We start from the raw sequence: 19,151 nt of genomic DNA, 5'->3' as shown, positions 1-19,151 counted from the left end.
TACATATAACCTTATATAATGCTAAAAACCAATGTGACCTCAATAAAATAAAAAAAAAATTACTAGTCCCAATTGTTGTCCCCTGTCTAATCTTAACACAGTATTCACCACAGTTATTCTTTGACTTCCTTCATCTTTAAAAGAATTATACAGTCACTGTACACCATAATGAAATAATTTAAAGCAATGGTTCTCACTCCAGCTACAAGTTAGAATAACACAGGAAACTTTTTATAAATTCCAGTGCCTGAACTCACTCAAAATCAAGGGAATAATATGGTCTGATAGAAACTTCAAAACAAATGCTAGTGATGCTCAAAGATAAAAGGGAAAGATTAACATTCATGAAAAGAACAAGAAGTTATAATAGAAAATAATTTCAGCAGACTATATGGGATAATGATAGTCTAGAAACAGATGAAGAGAAGAGTAGTAAATTGGGAGGTGGTACTAAGGAATTCACTCAGAAAGCATCAATGATAAAGACAAAAAAATTTCAAAATGTAGTTAACAGACATAGAGAAAGAATTGTAAGCCCCAGACTACCTCTAATATGCATTCCATAAGAACAATTATTGAACACAATAATGGCTGAAAATTTTCCAAAACCAAATGAAGACATTATCAGGAGTCAGAGTAAGATAAATAAAATTACATCCACACCTAGATAATCAAAGGCAAACTGCAGAACATCATGCATAAAGAAAAACGCTGAACAGCTACCAAAGAGAAAAGAAAGATATCTATGAAAATTCAACTGACACCTTCTCACCAGCAACAAAAGATACCAGATAACAATGCAGTAATATCTTCAAATTGATGATGGAAAATAATCCAGGAAACTATTTTTCAGGAGTGAAAAAAAAGGTATTTTCAGACATTCAAAACTGAAATTCAGACAGACAAAATGGTAAACCACACACGGACTCTACTAAAAGAACTATTAAAAGATACATTTTAATCAGAATAAGAATTCAGACAGAAAGCATATACTTCAAAGTTTTTCATGTCATATTTGTTACGGTGATCTATGACCAGTGATCTTTGATATTACTACTGTAATTGTTTTGGGGTGCGACAAACCACAGCCATATAAAATGGCAAACATAATCAGTAAGTGTTGTGTGCTCTGACTGCTCCACTGACCAACTGTTCCCTTGTCTCTCTCCCTCTCCTTAGGCCTCCCTATTCCCTGAGACACAACAATATTGAAATTAGGCCAATTAATAACCCTGCAGTGGTCTCTAAATGTTCAAGTGAAAGGAAAAGTCACATGTCTCTCACTTTAAATCAAAAGCTAAAAATGATTAAGCTTAGTGAGGAAGGCATGTCAAAAGTCAAGACAGGCCAAAAGTTAGGCCTCTTGTACCAAACAATTAGTCAAATTGTGAATGCAAAGGAAAAGTTCTTGAAGGAAATTAAGTGTTACTCTAGTGCACAGTGGATAAATAATAAAGTGAAGCAGCCTTATTGCTGATATAAAGACAGTTTTACTGGTCTGGATAAAAGATTAAACCAGCCACAACATTCCCTTAAGCCAAAGGCTAACCCAGAGCAAGGCTCTAACTCTCTTCAAGTCTATGAAGGCTGAGAGAAGTGAGGAAGCTGCAGAAGAAAAGTCTGAAGCTAGCAAAGGTTGGTTCACGAGGTTTAAGGAAAGAAGCTATCTCTGTAACATAAAAGTGCAAGGTGAAGAGCAAGCGCTGACGGAGAAGCTGCAGCAAATTATTCAGAAGATCTAGCTTAGATAATTAATGAAGGTGGCTACATAAACAAGAGATTTTCCATGTACACGAAACAGCCTTATATTGGAAGAAGATGACATCTAGGATTTTTCATAGTTAGAAAGAAGTCAATGCCTGGCTTCAAAGCTTCAAAGGACAAGCTGACTCTATGTTCAGGGCTAATGCAGCTGGTGACTTTAAGCTGAAGTCAATGCTTATTTACCACTCCAAAAGTGCTTGGGCTCCTAAGAATGATCCTAAATCTACTCCACTTGTGCTCTATAAATGGAAAAACAAAGCCTGGATGGCAGCACATCTATTTACAACACGGTTCACTGAATATTTGAAGCCCACTGTTGAAACTTACTGCTCAGAAAAAAAGATTCCTTTCAAAATATTACTACTCACTGACAACGCATCTTGTCACCCAAGAGCTCTAATAGAGATGTACAATGAGATTAATGTTGTTTTCACGCCTGCTAACACAAGATCTATTCTGCAGCCCATGGATCAAGGAGCAATTTTGACTTATCTAAGACACACATTTCTTAAGGCTATAGCTGCCATAGTGATTCCTCTGATGGATCTGGGGAAAGTAAATTAGAAACCCTTTGGAAAGAATTCACCATTCTAGATTTCATTAAGAACATTCATGATTCATGGGAAGAGGTCAACATATTAACATTAACAGCAGTTTGGAAGAAGTTAATTCTAACTCTCATGGATGACTTTGAGGGCTTCAAGACTTCAGTAGAGGAGGTAACTGCAAATGTGATAGAAGTAGCAGGAGAACTAGAATTAGAAGTGGAGCCTGAAAATGTAACTAAATTGCTGCAATCTCACAACAAACTTTAACAGACGAGGAGTTGCTTCTTATGAATGAGCAAAGAAAGTTGTTTCTTGAGATGGAATCTACTCCAGCTTATGCATGCTCTGAAGATGACTGAAATCACAACAATGGATTTAGAATATTACATAAACTTAGTTGATAAAGCAGTGGCAGGGTTTGAGAGCAATGACTCCAATTTTGAAAGAAGTTCTAGGGGCCAGCCCAGTGGTGTGGTGGCTAAGTTCGTGCGCTCTGCTTCAGCAGCCCAGGATTCACAGATCCAGATCCCAGACACAGACCTACACACTCCTCATCAAGCCACACTGTGGCAGCATCCCACATGCAGAATAGAGGAAGACTGCCATAGATGTTAGCTCAGGGCCAATCGTCCTCCCAAAAAAAAAAAAGAAGGAAAGAAAGAAGCTCCACCTTGGGTAAAATGCTATCAAACAGCATTGCATGCTATGCAGAAATTGTTCATGAAATGAAGAGTCAGTCAATGCAGAAAACTACATTGTTGTCTTATTTTAAGAAAGTGCCACAGCCACCTCAACCTTCAGCAACCACCACCCTGATAAATCAGCAGCCTTCAACATCAAAGCAAGACCCTCACCAAAAAGAGTACAGCTGGTTGAAGGCTCTGACGATGGTTAGCATTTTTTAGCAATAAAGTTTTTTATTTTTGAGGAAGATTAGCCCTGAGCTAACATCTGCCAGTAATCCTCCTCTTTTTGCTGAGGAAGACTGGCCCTGAGCTAACATCCATGCTCAACTTCCTCTCCTTTATATGTGGGACACCTACCACAGCATGGCTTAACAAACGGTGCGTAGGCCAGCACCTGGGATCCAAATCAGTGAAGCCCAGGCAGCTGAAGTGGTACGTGCGAACTTAACCACTGCACCACCAGGCGGGCTTCTAGTATTTTTTAATTAAGGTATATACATTGTTTTTGAGACACAATGCTACTGCACACTTAGACTACAGTATAGCATAAATGTAACTTTTATATGCACTGGGAAACCAGAAAATTCATGTGACTTGCTTTATTGTAATATTCACTTTATTGCAGTGGTCTGGAAGTGAACTATCAATGTCTCTGAGGTACGCCTGAATATATGATAAACTTTTTAAGGTAATCACTAAAGAAAAGATTCATAATCTAGAAGAAGGCAGGAAGGGAGAAAAAAGTAACAAATAGCACAATGTTTGCAATAGCATTATTCGTAGTAATAATAAAAAAACAGAAATAACCTAAATGATCATCAGTAGAAAAACATGGTATGTAAATTGTGGAATCTTCATACAATGGGAATATTATACATCAATTTAAATGAATAAACTAGAGCTATATATATCAACACACGGATAAATAATGTCATGAAGAATGTTAAGTGGAGATTAAAAAGGAAGTTGTAGAATGATATCTATGCATCACACCATTTATTTAAGGTTTAAACCCTAATTTAATACTATCATGTTATTTACTGATACATATATGTAGTAAAAGTTTAAAATATGCATGAAAATGATACTAACTTGAGGCTAGTGGTTACGTCTAGTGAAGTAAGTAGAGGAGACACAGGAATAGAAATAGGTAGACAGGCTTCAGCTCTATCTATGTTTATTTCTTAAAAAAGTAAGATCTAAAGCAAAAAGTGGCCAAAAAATTGTTAAAACTAGATGGTAAGAACAGGCAAATGAATTGTTTTATTTTTACTAATTTCCAATATGTTCAGAATATTTCCCAAAAAACATTTTTTAATACTAAAATGAAAAGAAAAAAGGAAGAACGTATGAGTTTGCCTATAGAAAATAAAATTGCACAGAAATTTAACCAATTCTCCTGTTAAAGTATTTAAAGCTATCTTTTGCTATTGATGTTGAAAACAATCTGAAAGTTATTTAAATTAGTACAAATTTAAGTTCATACTTATTTTAAAAATACTACCATGCCAAAAGAATCCTATTTTTGACATTCCTCTGAAATAATTATTTAAAGATTATAACGCATCAGATAATAAGTAAAATTAAGTATTTATGGATAAACAAGCAAAGAACAAGGAATACATAAGCATGGAGATGAAACATAATTCTCTAGACACTGAAGCATTTTCTGTTTTGGATGGATGGAGTTCAGTTCCTCATTAACCCATCATAAATCAGATAGACTTGTACTGTAATTCATTATTTTCTTCTCCAGGTCATTCCCCAAGGCCTAAAATCCTCCCTTAACGAGTCTTTCCATGTTAAATCTTTGTAAAACCAACATATCTAATTATATAGAGTAGTACTCATCCATTACAAAAGCTTAAAAAATATTATTCTAAGTTCAGTTTTTCAAAATATTAAGTTATAAAATCCAGACTCAACTTTAATTATATTTTCTCTGATCTCGTCAATTATCCAAAGATCTGATAATTCGCCCTTAAGTTAACTTCTCCTTAAGGGGTTCCAATTCTCAAATGATTCACCCTATCCTATGGACTGCTATTATGAAGTTACAAACTTCTCAGGGTATGGAAATCTGATACAGATAAAACTATACCGTGAATTGTTAACAATTAAAGGCCAAAAATAGATTAATAAGAGCAAACTCATAAGTTAGCAAATCCTCATTTATTAAATACAAAAAATAACACCTCATGATAAAGAGAAAAAAAGTAAAATGAAAACAGAAAAACCAAAGTTAACTCCAAATTTAAAAATAAAAATAAAGAGGGAAATTGCATAGAAGGAATTAAATTGAATAACTGGGGCAAAGACCTGCTTAAGTCCCTAAACTGTTAACTTACTCATTTTTTTCCAAACATTTGAATACCTCACATATGCTAAACATTATGCAGGACCTGAAAATACAGAAAGTAATAGAAATACCCTGACCAAAACTCACAGTATAGTTTTAACAATAGCCACAGTCCGAACAAAAGAGTCTGGAAATAGGCTCAACTATACACACAATTTAGAACACCAGCATTTCACAGCAGCAGATAAAAGATGGATTATTCAACAAACAGCACTGGAACAACCAGACAACCTTCTGAAGGAAAAAAGCTGGATCCCATCTTAGACCTGACAAATAAAAATGGCAAGCAATAGGATATATTGGAATATATGAGGAAGCCATTTGGTATAAACCTAATTGGGCCTGACTTTGTTTTTTCCAAAAGGGCCTGACTGTGGCTATTGAGCACGCATTGCATACCTGCTTAGTCATTTCCTATGGCCAGAACAAAGGCCCTTGAGATAAAGGTGCAACTTCCCCCCACATTAGCATTTCCTTAGGGATAAGCATTTTTCCTTCAGCTAGGAACTGATTGCTGCACTCACCTTTGACCACCCAGCTCACCTGTGACCACTCAGCTGGAGACAACAGACTGCCACCCTGCTGTGTTCACTGAGACAGAAGACCCACCTGCTGTGTCCATCAATCGCTGCAATGACAGAGCAGTCTCGCGACTATCGTAAAAGGGACATTTCAATCCTATGTGAAACATCCTTTCTGGGGGTATATAACCAGTCTGTGCACCCCACTTCTTTGGTGCCCTTTCTTCCTTCGGGAAGAAAGGCCCCGGGTTATAATCCTCAGATTTAAGCTCAGAATAAACTCACCAAAATTTTCATTTATAGATTGGTTATGGATTATTTTCATCGACAGACCTTGCACCAATACAAATTCCTGATGAACCAAGAAAACACGAGAGTTTCAAAAACATAATTTCAGGGTTGAGAAGGGATCTAACTAAGTATGATCTAAAAAAAAAAAAGAAAGCAATAAAAGGGATGACTGACAAAAAGAACAGCATAAAAACCAAAAATGTATGCATGACCAAAAAAATCACACTATGAACAGAGTCAAAAAAAAAACTACCTGGGGAAAATATTTACAATTCATTTCACAAACACATAGCTATTTTGCTTAGTATAGAAAAAGCTCCCACAAACCAAAGTAAAAGGCCAACAATCCAATAGAAAATAGGCCAGGATATGAGAGAACAGTTCCCAGAAAAGAAGAATTTAAAAGAAATTAAAATTATAATGAGATTCTATTTTTCATGTCTCAAATTGGAAAAGGTGAAACTACCTGAAAACAGGTGCAGAAAAGTCTAAACTGTCATTTCTATGGAGTTCTTGGCAGTATTTTTTGAAATTAGTAACACATCACTTTTCAATAAGCAATTTCTCTTCTATTTAATCTATAGTTATGGTCACATACATGCAAACTGGTATATATACAATGATATTTACTACTTATTGAATTCTGAAACATTTAAATGTCTCACTTGTTCAAAAAGCAGATAAATTTAAGAGAGAATAAAAACAGACAAATATAGACAACTCTTTCAAAGAGTTTTGTGCCACAGTGTAGTGGGAAACAGGGCAGTAGCTTGAAGAGAATCTGGAGTCAAGTAACGGTATAAATTTGGAATTGACAAACTACAGCTCACAGATCAAATTCAGGCAGTTACTTGTTTTTGCAAATAAAGGTTTACAAAAGTGCCTGTTCTACAAATAAAGCTTTACATGCTCATTCATTTGTGCATTGTCTATGGTAGCTTTTGCACCATTAAGACAGAGTTGAATAGTTGCAATAGAGACAATCTCGCCTGCAAAGCCTAAAATATTTACTATCTAGTCCTTTAAAGAAACATTTTGCCAACTGTTGGTTTAAATCAGTGATTCTCACAGTCTGGTCCCCAAACCAACATCATCAGCATCACCCAGGAACTTGCTAGAAATGCAAATTCTCAGGTCCCACTCATACTGAATCAGAAATTCTGAGGGTGGGGCCCAGCAAGAACTACTGGGCTAGGGAACAGTTCTAGTAAAGCCAGGAACAGATGAGGACCTATCTGAGGTTTCTGTTCACAAGTTTACAGGGCCTTGAGCAGACTTAATAGAACCTAACAGGTCCAAAGGAGGCTGTCAGTGAGGGCTTAAAGGACAGTGAGGAAAATGCTGCTGAAAGCTGAATGAAAGAGACCTTGTTATATAGTAGTGGAAAGTTCGGCAAAACTATGTCCTACCGTAACACAAAAAATAAAATATATACTTAACGAATTAAGGAGATTCTAGGTAGAATGTTGAAGAAGCAGCTGGCTTCTTCTAGCTGCCTTCCTAATTGCAAGAGCAGAGAGATGAACTAAAGAATGAGCTATTTACTTTTGCGTAGAATTTCAAAGAAATGTAAATGGCTCAGGACAGTCTTTTCAGCCAGCAAAGTGTTCTTAAAGTAAGAAAGGGCCTCAGGGCAAAGATCAAATCTAGAGTGGGACTGTAAGAGCCATTGTTAAGACCTGAGAAAGATCTAAATCAGTACCTCATAGACCCTTTCAGACAAAAGATTATCTAAGGATCTTAAGGGTGTTGTTCCACAGCAGCCACACAGGAACCTAAAGTAGGAAAAAGTTCCTCTCAGAAGAAATTCTTGAATATGGCTTTTGTCTGATGGAGTAGATGATGAACTGATACACAAGAAGTCCACGAAGTTTTTAAAGGAGTGATATTAGCTTAGAATGAAAGAGAGTAACTGTATAAAATAAAAGGAGGCCTTTGGACCATGAACTACTATAGGCAGAAAGCAAGCTCAGAAGGTTACTCAGTTGCAAACACAGATCAGTTCTTCTGGGAAAAAAACAAATGATTCAGAAGGTGAAGCCAAACATCAAAAGAAAAAGCCATGGCCCACTAAGAACAACCTCTGGGGAGTAGGACTGAGCCCTAATTAAGGAGCTGCCAACATGCACCCAGCCAGGTTTCAGAACTGCTATAGACTGCCCTGTAATTCCCTTGTCCTTTTTGAACAGGAATGTCCACTGCAGTTAATATGTGCCTTTCTAATCTTGTATGTTAATTATGTGGGAGTGTATTACTTGTCTCTTCACAGGTCTTCAGTTAAAGAGGAACCATTCTCAAGAAACCATACCCAAGGAAACTTATCTGCATCTGGACCTGATTTAGATGATGACATACTGGATTCTGAGTTGATGTCATGATGGGATGTGACTTAGAGGTCTCTGGGAAGGGGGTCAGTATAATTTGCATGTATTTTGTATGTGGGAGCAATATAAAACAATATCTCCCATTCCACATTTTTCCACAATGTGACCTTGCCACTCCCCAATTAATAAGTAAAGTCTAATTCCACCCCCTCCCTGCTGCCATGTTCACTGAAACACTTGCTTTTAAAAACCCTGACTCACCATGTAAGAAAGCCAACTACCCTGAGGCCCCCATATTGTAAGAAGTCCAGGCCACATGTACATGCTCCAGTTAACAGCTCTCAGTCAATAGCCAGCACCAACAACCAGTCATGTGAGTGAAAACACCTTCAGGTGATTCCAGACCCCCACCTTCAAGTTACCCCCAGCCATCAAGTCTTCCCAACTGAGGTCCTAGACATTGTGGAATAGAAACAAGCCAAGGCTGATGCGCCCTATTTTAATTACTGACCCATACTATCTGTGAGTCTAATAAATGAGTTGTTTTACATCACCAAGTTTTGGGGTAGTTTTGTCACACAGCAATAGCAACCAGAATATATACTGATGGAAATGATCCAGTAGAGGGAAAAATTGAGAAGGCAAGAAAAGGAGGGAGAAATACAGTGGCAAAGTCCTTGAAGGCTAAAGGGGATGGGTTCCTCTATACAAGTAGATGGAGAAGCCTTAGATGGGACATTGAGCAGTTCATTCATTGTAAGGGGAAACGGGCAGCATGTAGGTACAGGTACAGAATGGGCAGGGGGTGGAGGGAGGCAGGCGGCGCACGGAGGTGTCTATTAATGACAGATTAAGTTATTTAGAAAGACAGCGGTAAGCACCAGAAGACACTTAAATGATTTGAAAGCAGTTTCCTGGAGAACAGGAATCAGGACGGGGGAAGGGCAAGGGGTTGCTGTTTTTTGTTATAAACATTGGTAAGCCATTTATGTCTTAAATTTTATACACATTTTACCACATGATTCCACCTTTTTAAAGTAAACAAAGGTTTTAAGAAAAGATTTAGTCTGCTCCTTCATTTTCCAAATGAGGAAAAAATAAGGTTCAAGGATTATGTGACTTGCTCAAAATTACACACCATGCTGACAGCAGTAAGTCCCTGATCTCCTGATTTCTAAAACAGGGCACTTCCTCACATCTCATTGCCTTTTAGGTTACAAAAATACTACCTAGCAGCATTATATTTCATGGTCAGAATTTATTAAACTAAAATCATTTAGTAAGCAATAACGAATGCCCTACTCCCAAGGACTGATACCAGAGAGCTGACAGAAAGATGTCCTTGGGAAGATCAAAATAACCATCTGAGCAAAACACACAGCCCATAGACTATCTCAATCTAGTTCACCTCTGGTAGCTATACTGTACAGGCTTCAAAAACAGTTAATGCTTCCTTTTGCCCTTTCCAATTCTCCTAACATAAACATTCTTAATCAGGCTACCTTCACTTTTCCAAATTATCTACCAAGAATTTCTCTTTCCTTCTAGAAATTAATACTTTACATTTTATTCAGATCTTACCAGCACAAAAGCACCCAGAGGCCACTTGTCTAATCTGCCAGACCCCTGAATATCTAATGCTAAACACTGAATGTCTAATCCTTCAAATAACACAAGGCTAATGCCTATAAGGAATAACAGTATCTGTGTAGTGTGATATGAGAGGACAGAGATGAATGACAAAAGCTTTGTCATAAAATACCTCCTAGTCTTTGTTATGCCTAAAATTCTCATCATTAGTCCTAACATTGGAGAGCTTTGGATAGAAGTCTCCATTGATCACCTAAAAGTCAAATCCAAAGGTCGTTTGTCATACTAGAGAGAACAAAATATTAACAGTAGTTATTTCTGCAAGTAATTTTTTTTTCTCCTGCTTTTCTAGATTTCATGTTAGGAAAAACACTAGTACACATTTTTAAGGCCTTTTTCAGTTCTGATTCTTCTCATTTCTTGGCAGTGATCAATAATGATGAATTTGATAATCACTCTCACCTTCTTAATAATCACTCTCACCTTCTTAACCTACCCACCCACTTGCCTCTCATACTAACTGCTCCTTCTTTGTCTCCTTCGCTAATTCCTCTTCTTTCACTAATTATGTGCAATTCCCAAGGCTCAACCACAGGTTCACGCTATTCTCTCTGAGCACCACAATTCCAGCCTGAAATTTCTCTACCAAGTTCTAGTTAAATGTCCCACTGTATATCTATTTAACCTTGCCTATCCCACTGTCACCTCAACCTCAACATATCCAATATACAAGCCCAGCTGCCTGTATCCCCTCAACCAGCTTCCAATACTGTCATACTTATTTCTGTCAGTACTGCCATTAATAAAATTTTAGGGTTTTTTGGTCACTAACTAGGTGAGTAACTTTGGAAATATTTTTGAATCTCTCTGGGTCTCAGATTCCTAATGCACAAAATGTACAGACTGGCCCAAATGTTCTCAGATGTCTTGGAGTTCCAACACTCTTTGATTTCCTCTGTCACTGAGGATCAAAACTTGAAAGCCATTTCTGATTACTCCTCTTCCTCCCCCTACCAAATCCTCCTTTCTCACCGAGTCCATAGCAAAGCCTTATGTGATCTCTCTCCAGTCCTATGTCCACTAAATCCAAATCCTTATTACTTTAGGCCTAGATTATTTTCCTAGCTCTATCACCTCTCTTTCCAATTCATACTATACCTAGCACTGGTGCTACTTTCCTAAAATACTTCTTTCAGCAAGTTTTTTGTCAGTCCAAACCTTTTAAAGCTCCTCTGTTACCTGTGGTGCAAAGTACATTCTTCTCACCCTAGTACTTCAATCTATATCTAATTCCAATCCACATTTTCAACCTGATTTCTTACTACTCTTCCACACAAACCTTCATTTCAGTCAAGTTGTGCCTGTGTACTGTTCTCTGAATGTGTCATGCATATTTTGACTTTGTTTACCTCCTACACAAGTTCTTACCTCTTATGCAAAATCAAATCCTGCCCAGTTTTGATTCTAAAGCCTCTCGGGAGCCTTATCTGCGCACTTCAGCTCTAAATGGTCTCAAATACATAAAACTTTTACTATTTATCTTATTTCCCCAAGTACATTTTAAGTTCTCAGAGAAAGGAATCTATTTTATATTTTTCTGCATCTCTTTTGGACATAGTAAAATACCTTTTACATTGTAGGTATTAATAAATATTTGTTTGGTGACTGACTAAAGTTCCTTTTTAATACACAGCATTTACTGAATGCTCCCCATGTGCTCAGCACCGTGTGTGTGTGTGTGTGTGTGTGTGTGTGTGTTTGTGTGTGTTTTTAATCTAGGTATTGTTCCACAAAGCATATCCAATCAACTTGAAAAGAAGGCTAACACTGGGAAAATAACTATCAAACAACCAAAGCAGGGTAAATAATTAAACTAGGTGAAGCTATTCAAGACTAAAAGAACTACAGAAATATAAAGAGGAAAAAAGCAATATTTAGTGAGAAACAGTTTCACCAGGAGTATAGTAGTACAGTCATGCATCGCTTAACAATGGGGATGTGTTCTGAGAAATACATACTTAGGCAATTTCATCGTTGTGCAAATATCACAGAGCATACTAAAGGGGAATAAAATTTGCCCTCCCCCCTAAAATTTGTCTCTTTAACGTGAGGATTATTTTAGGCTGATTATTTTTAAGAAACAAAAGACTCAAAAAGTTTTTCTTGTTACTGCCCCCTTAACTGCCTAAAAGAATTCAGATTTAAAAAATCTGTCTCAGGAAGCGAGCTATCACCTTAGCATAAGACAAACTAGGTGGTAGGGAGGAACCCAGAAAAGCCTGTTTATTGGGCTCCCCTCCGCGTGGCCAGAGACATTTGTTTTCCAAATGTTTACTCCTTCTCACCTACCTGAGAGTTGCCTTCCTTCTCTTTGAAGTCCCTCACTCTCCCTACCCTCAACATCTTCTTATGTCATTAGCTGAGGCTGTTATTTTAGGTGAGCACTTCAGCCATTTTGGTGAATTACTCAAATTTTCCTGGGTTTCTCCCATGTATACATGTTATTAAACTTTTATTTTTCTCTTATTAATCTGTCTCATGTCAATTTAATTCTTAGATCAGTCAGAAGAACCTAGAAGGGTAAAGGAGAATTTCTTCCTCCCCTACAGTATTTACACAAACCTAGATGGTACAGCCTACCACACGCCTAGGCTATATGGTACTAATCTTATAGGACCACAGTTGTATATGCAGTCCCTTGTTGACTGAAACATTGTTGTGCAGTACATGATTATACTAAAGCAGTAATAATCACAGTGACAACAAATAATTACAATAATAACAGCTAACACTTAAGAATGCTTAATGTCCCAGGGTGCTGGTCTGGAGGGCTTTTCAGGTATTAACTCCCTTAACTCTCACTACAACTCTATGGAAAAAGTACTACAATTCTCATTTTTCAGATGAGACTGAGGCCCTGCTCAGTTAGTCCACAATTACTGAGTAGTGCAACAGGGTATAGAATTGGGCTTGGTGGAAGGAAGGAAGGAAAGCATGAGTGAAAGTTAAAAGATAGAATAAGCATAGCTGTTATTAGAAAGTATGGGAAGCAGCTTGCAAGACTACAGAAGAGAATGCTTGTTGAGGGTCCTTAGACAAAAGAGTGAATAAATGAGGTAAGGATTGATGATAGCGTATCTTGAAAGCCAGGAAAAGGAAGTTAACTTTAGTAGGTAGAAAAATGGGAAGCCACTGAAAATTTGGGGGCAAGAGAATGCCACAATAAGGAGTATTAGAGTAACATTTCTATTGAGGATAAAGAGAAGGAAGGATGCTGGATTGTGAGAGGTTGACATGACTTTCAATATTCTAGGCTGAGGAAATGAGTCCAGGTATTCAGGTGACAAAGTGGGGTAAGCAGAGATACGAGAGACAAAACAAATATGGATAGGACATCTTGAATGGATTAATATAAGAGGTAAATGAAAGAGGTAGTTTAAAGACGATGCCTAATTTAAAGCCTATATGACCAGGAGAGAAGGAAATTACAAAGGGGTATAAAAATGATGATTTTCATTTGGAGCATGTTGAGTTTAAGGAGATGCTCAAAAATACTAGTAAAAGACCAGTACTGAGAAAACCAGGAAGTGACCAGAATGACAAATAAGCAACAGGATTAGTTTTAAAATGAAAGAACTAGGGAGAAGCTACAAAGATCTTAAATAGGAGAGGAAATATATTAAGCCATGATCAGCTGGTTTGTATCAATAATTTTAACAATAATTTTGGTGGGGAGGATGATCCATTAGTGACCAACATTTAAAAATGCAGTTTTTCCATTAAAAAAATTTTTATCAGAAAAACCAACCAAAAGCTAAGGCAGAGGTTCCCAAACTTTCTCCATTTAGGGAGTCCTTAGTCTTAGTAATTTTTTCATGGCATCCCGAGGCCAAAAGAAATACTTAAGTAGGTGGGCTCAAACCACTTAAATGTTAATGTCCTTACAACTTAGTGCCTGTTGGGCACTGTACAACTTCTCAAACCTTGGAATCAATCGGACATCACTTTCTCATTTCCTATATCATGTTGATTTTCATGCAGTAGTTACTTTTTATCAAAACAACCTCTAAAAATACAGCTTTGCAAAGACATGACATTGTAGAAAGGAATGTGTCAATCTAATGTTGAAACTGTGAACTACCTCAAAATAACAGTTCAATCCTCAGTTCACTGGTGCTCTGGGGCACCTCAGCACACAGTTTGGGAAACTGGGAGCAAAGGGAAGGGTCCTAAAAAGGGGGGGGAGGGAAACGTAACTGGGGAGGAGCAAAAGAATGTCCTTATTGGCACAGTTAACCACAAGAGGGCAGCACAATAGTTGGTAGGGCAGCACAAGGGGAGGGGGAGTGTTAAGGAGAGAGAGATAAGTCAAACCTTTCCATAAAAAGGCTACAAGACCCCTTAACCAGTTCAAGGCCTAAAAGTCCTTTTTCCCCTTACACTAAAAAGGAGGAAACACTGGTCACTGGCAGATCACCTTATGCAGAGTCATTCTGCCCCCTTTGAATCTCCTATGCCTGCCCAGCCATGATAGTAGCCAAGACTAAAGTAGGCAAACAATGTACTGCTTTGCATGTACAATCTTATTCAACCCTCACAAGAATCTTATAAGAAAAGGGAGGCTCAAAGAGATTTTAAATAATACAACTATTAAGTGGTAGGAACACCAGGATTCAAACCCAGATCTAACTCCAAAGCCAATGCTCTTTCCTATTCTGCCTCAAAAGCATCTCATCTTTCAGCAATAGCCAGGTGAAGTAGAGAAAAGATAATCGTGTTGCCTTCCTATACATAAGACACCTGTCTCAAATCACCAGGAAAAACCAGTAAATGAAATAAGCTTTTCCTTAACCAGTCCCTAAAACAAGCTATAACCTCCAAACACAGGACATTCTGTTAGAGGAAAATAAAAAGCATTGTGTGCTTATCTAGTCAGCAAGTACTGCAGCTTTCCTGTACAGGTAAATACACGTACTACTAAGGCAAGTGTTGAACACATCCAGTTTACAGATATGTTACACACTAACAGATATGTGCACACACAAGCAAGCAACTCTCACATTTGAAGTGGTAAAAGGTGAAGTGGGTGGGGAAAGGGAGGCCAAAGGTTGGTTATTCATCTTCACATCTGCTGGGTGTTATATCAGAATATTTGCAGTAGCCCAACAACTCACTTGTACAAACCTATTATGAAACCAAAAGCAATCGTCATCTCTTTTATTCCCACTTCTGGTTTCCTTTTCCACATTTCTCCTCCCCTCTATGACATACTCAGCCGCTTCTACCCTTTCATTCAAAGAAAAGGAGTTTCTCTTGACAGATTAATAACCACCGGAAAGAAAACTGGGTGAATTCAACTGACACAGCAAACTTAGGCAGATAAAACTATCCGGGAAGCATTCATTGTGGGAGCAGAAACCCCAGCAAGAACAGCTAAGGTTAGGCTGCTCAACAGGTATTTCTCATTACTTGAACATGTTCCTCTTTGGAAGATTAAGAATCTCCGGCTGCTTGAGAAGAAAGGGTAACCGACAGCGTTTCCTCTGCAAAGCCATAACAATCAGCAGAGAAGGCAATGATGAATGTTTCTTAAAGGGTCTAAGAGCAACAACAAATTAAACACCTCCAAATACCCTCCCAGACCAACATTAAAAGTTCAGCACTGCCATTTTCAAAAGAGAATGAGCCCTGCCTGTGGACACACGCTTCCAACCTTCCTACGCACACACTCACAGCTAGACACCCTCTCCTCTACTGCAGCGATAAAGGACAGCAGCCAGGAACGCATACCCACCGCCGCGGGAAGGGGAGGAAGGGCCTCTGTTACTGCGGGAGAGAAACAGTTCACATCTTGTTCCCTTGCCTGCTTCTGAAACCTAAAAAAAAGAAGTAGCAGTTAGGGCCGCAGAAATCCAGGGGAAATGGATGCTCTTTTCTAGGCTGTTGAGATGTCTACACTATTTTAAAGAGGGATAAGGAAAGGGGGTGGCGGAATATCAGGGACACATGGATGCAAATATCAACAGCAAGACACTCCGTTGTCGGTTTCCTCTTAAAGAGGAAGATGGTCTTGCTGAGAAGTTTACTACCACTAGCTGGGGGAAAGCGGGGGTCAGGAGGTGGGAGGGAGGAGGAGAAACAACTGCTGCCCCCCACTCAGAGGCCAGGCAGCAACAACACTCACTCGCTGCGCGGATCGGGCGACGAGGACGCGCCCCCAAGCCCGCAGGGGCTGCTCCTACTCAGCGCCTCCGGCCCGCCAAGATCTGCGACGCCCCCCGAGCGGACACGGTTCCGAGCGTCCGCCAGCCTGGGCCCTCCGGGGCCCTCCCGCGCGGGTTCGGCTCCCACTCACATCCCTCGGCGGCGAGGACCAGGCCTCTCTCGCTGTGCGGAGGCAGCAGCTCTCCGCCTCGACGCGCGCCGCAAGACCGGGCCCAGGCGCCGAGCGGCGGCGGCGACGCGAACTCCCGAGCGAGCCGGGCGCCGGCCCAGCCGGTCAGCGCCCAGGGAGGCCGTTAGCGGCAGCCCCTGCTGCCCCCTTCTGTTCCTCTTCCTCTTAGCCCACACCACTCCCACTTCGGGCAGCCGGGAAGCCCGTCACAGTCGTCGTCTCCACCCTCTCCCTAGCCACAGTGTCTTCTCGGCGCCGCAGGCGGCACTGGGTCAGACGCCCTGTTTGTGTCCCTGCCTCCCAGTTGGCCTCCTGTCGGGCGGCCGGCTCACTGCTGACTGAGGCCGCCTCCGAGCAGGGCGGGGGCGGGGCGAGAGCTGGCGCGCGTCCCCCGACTGAGCGTGCGCGCGTGCGCCGCTCCGCCCCGCGGTGGTCCTCCGGGCGCGCCCCGCGGGGCTGACGGGGGCGTGCCACGCAGGACCGTGGCCTCTCGGGAAGCCTGTGGTCGCGCGCGGAGATTTGTCGGGCAGCCCCTGGGCGTGAGTGGGTGGGGAAGATGAGGTGGCGCGGGCTAGCTGGGCCCTCGGTCCTGTCGGGAGCTCGGGGCCCGCTGTGGGCCCGCTGTGGGCCCGGCCCTCCCCAGATGGGGCTGTGAGTGGCCGCCGCTCGCCGTGGAGGCGGCTGGGAATGAGTCGGCCCGGCCAGGAAGGCGCCCCCTGCGCGCGGCCCGGCACCGCGCCGAGGCTTTCCCCTGCCGCCTACTGTCGTCTCTTTGCTGCTTTCGCTTCCACGTTCCGGGTGCGGCAAACCTGTCTTTCCCCAGTCCAGGCCCCTAGGCCGAGGAGAAGTTGCGCCAAGAGTTGGAGCAACGCCCTTACACGCGCCGCTCCGTGCCAGTGCAATCCCGAGCGCCTGACTCCAATCCGTCACCTCTGCTGGAAAGGGGTGAGAGGGATGAGGCTCCCAGCTGCCTGCAGATTGGCAACAAGGCCCGGTGAATGAGAAACAACTCCCCAAAGAGTCTCATTCGTTCATTCAGCAAGCGTTTACAGAGCACCTACTAGATGCCAGGCTGTAGGACCCCAAGGATGCTATGTGAACTCAACTCGCCTATTCGTCCTACTGAAGCTTGTATTTTGATAAAGCAGTGAAAATGCCTTGAATGTATAATGTGCCAGTGTATAATTGCCTCTAAGAAAAATAATACAAAGTAAAGGAGTAGAAAGTGAGAAGGCGGTGTGCTATTTTAGTCCGGGTTGCCAGGAAAGACCTCCCAGAGTAACCTACATTTGAGCAGAGATCTGAAGGATGAGAATGAGCCAGTCCTGTGACTATCTGGGAAAAGAGTTTCAAGCAGAGGGACTAGCAAAGGTAAAGACCCTGAGAAGGCAATGTGCTTGGCAAGTTCAAGGACCAGGAAAGAGGTCACTGTGCCTGGAGGACAGTGAAGGAAGGGGGAGTGGTAAGAGGTGAGGCCAAAGGAGTAGCCTGTGACCCGCTTCTGAAGACCTTTTTCACTTATTTTTAGTCCTCTTTCTGTCAATTTGAAAAAACATGCAGTTATAGCCCCTGTTTCTCCATACACGAATGATGCTGCGATTCAGGTCTAGCTTGTATTTAATGGTTTATTTAAATAAACCTCACCAAAGCAACCCCTCCATTTCTTCTTACATAAGACCCATTGCAAAACGTCTTTGAGCAAATGATAGCAGAATAGGAAGTGACTTGAATTAACACTGACTTCTTTAAAGTAAATAACTAGAGCCCTCTTTTCTCATAAGAGGCAGGGATTTACAGGGAAATTGGATTTCTATGGCTGCTATCTTACAGGCAAAATATACTGGAGAGTCCTTCTTTTAATTTCTAAAAAGAAATTAGAGATAGGAATTGTGACTCAATGGCAAATCTAAAATCTGCTTAGAATATTGAGACTGAAATTACAAGCAGCAACCACCATGAGAGTTCCCTTTTCCTGCAAATGAAAACTGTGACTAGAGTAGAAATCAGAACACAGACCCACACAAAGAAGATAAAGTGCTGAAGGTGGCCTTAACATCAGGCTTAAAATGAAACGCATCTGAACTGTGGAAATAAAAATATTCTCTTTTGTGAGGAAAAAGAAATGCCTGTGTTAGAACTCTGAAACAGTGCAGATACATTCATTGTAGTAAGTGATGTTTCTCTATTTCGCAATGATGTGTTTATTCAACCAGGCATGGTATCTTACTATCTACTGCCTGTTTGCAGGGAAAGCTATTTGGAACTAGTAAATATTGAGGGGTTTTTGCTAAGGGGGAGGGATTCTTTTTTATATTAGTGGTTTGGATATGGAAGACAGGGTAGACAAGGGAAATATATTACTCATAGGCTTACAGAATTGAGAAATCAATCTACCCACACAGAGAGATGAAGTGACTTGCTTAGTGTCATTCAGAGAATGAAAGCCTCTCTCCTCACTAAGGTTTTTAAGCCAATACAACCCCGGCTTTTTTTCACTCTGTAGAGAATTTTTTAGCTCTTTATGTGATCCCTAGTAGTGACATATCTAGAAATTTGTTTCCAGGGCAAACATTTGAGAAAGTATCCCCTATTGTTTGATAATGATAAAAGAGAATTCCAAGAAATTTGACCCATTCTTTCACACAATATGGAGAAACAAGAAATGTGGGTTGGA

General features: G+C 40.4%; 1 protein-coding gene across 6 annotated transcripts in view; it reads right to left on the bottom strand.

Moving 5' to 3' along the window:
- The window catches only part of JAK2 (Janus kinase 2), a 136,287-nt gene extending 118,896 nt beyond the window's left edge, over nucleotides 1–17,391 (bottom strand). Inside the window, exons 1-2 of one of the 6 annotated variants that reach the window (XM_008525246.2) lie at nucleotides 16,268–17,391; nucleotides 15,878–15,959 (exon numbers count right to left, since the gene is read on the bottom strand). The gene's annotated coding sequence lies outside the window, so the exon portion shown is untranslated. Of the gene's footprint in view, nucleotides 1–15,873; nucleotides 15,960–16,267 lie in introns of all 6 variants that reach the window. The other 5 variants (XM_070589991.1, XM_070589989.1, XM_070589992.1 and 2 more) reach the window with 5 other exon arrangements.
- Between the last annotated feature and the right edge of the window lie 1,760 nt (nucleotides 17,392–19,151).

The sequence above is a fragment of the Equus przewalskii genome, chromosome 22, assembly GCF_037783145.1.
Source record: "Equus przewalskii isolate Varuska chromosome 22, EquPr2, whole genome shotgun sequence".
Taxonomy (NCBI): domain Eukaryota; kingdom Metazoa; phylum Chordata; class Mammalia; order Perissodactyla; family Equidae; genus Equus; species Equus przewalskii.
Note: the sequence above shows the minus strand (reverse complement) of the source record. Positions and strands in the feature narration are given on the sequence as shown.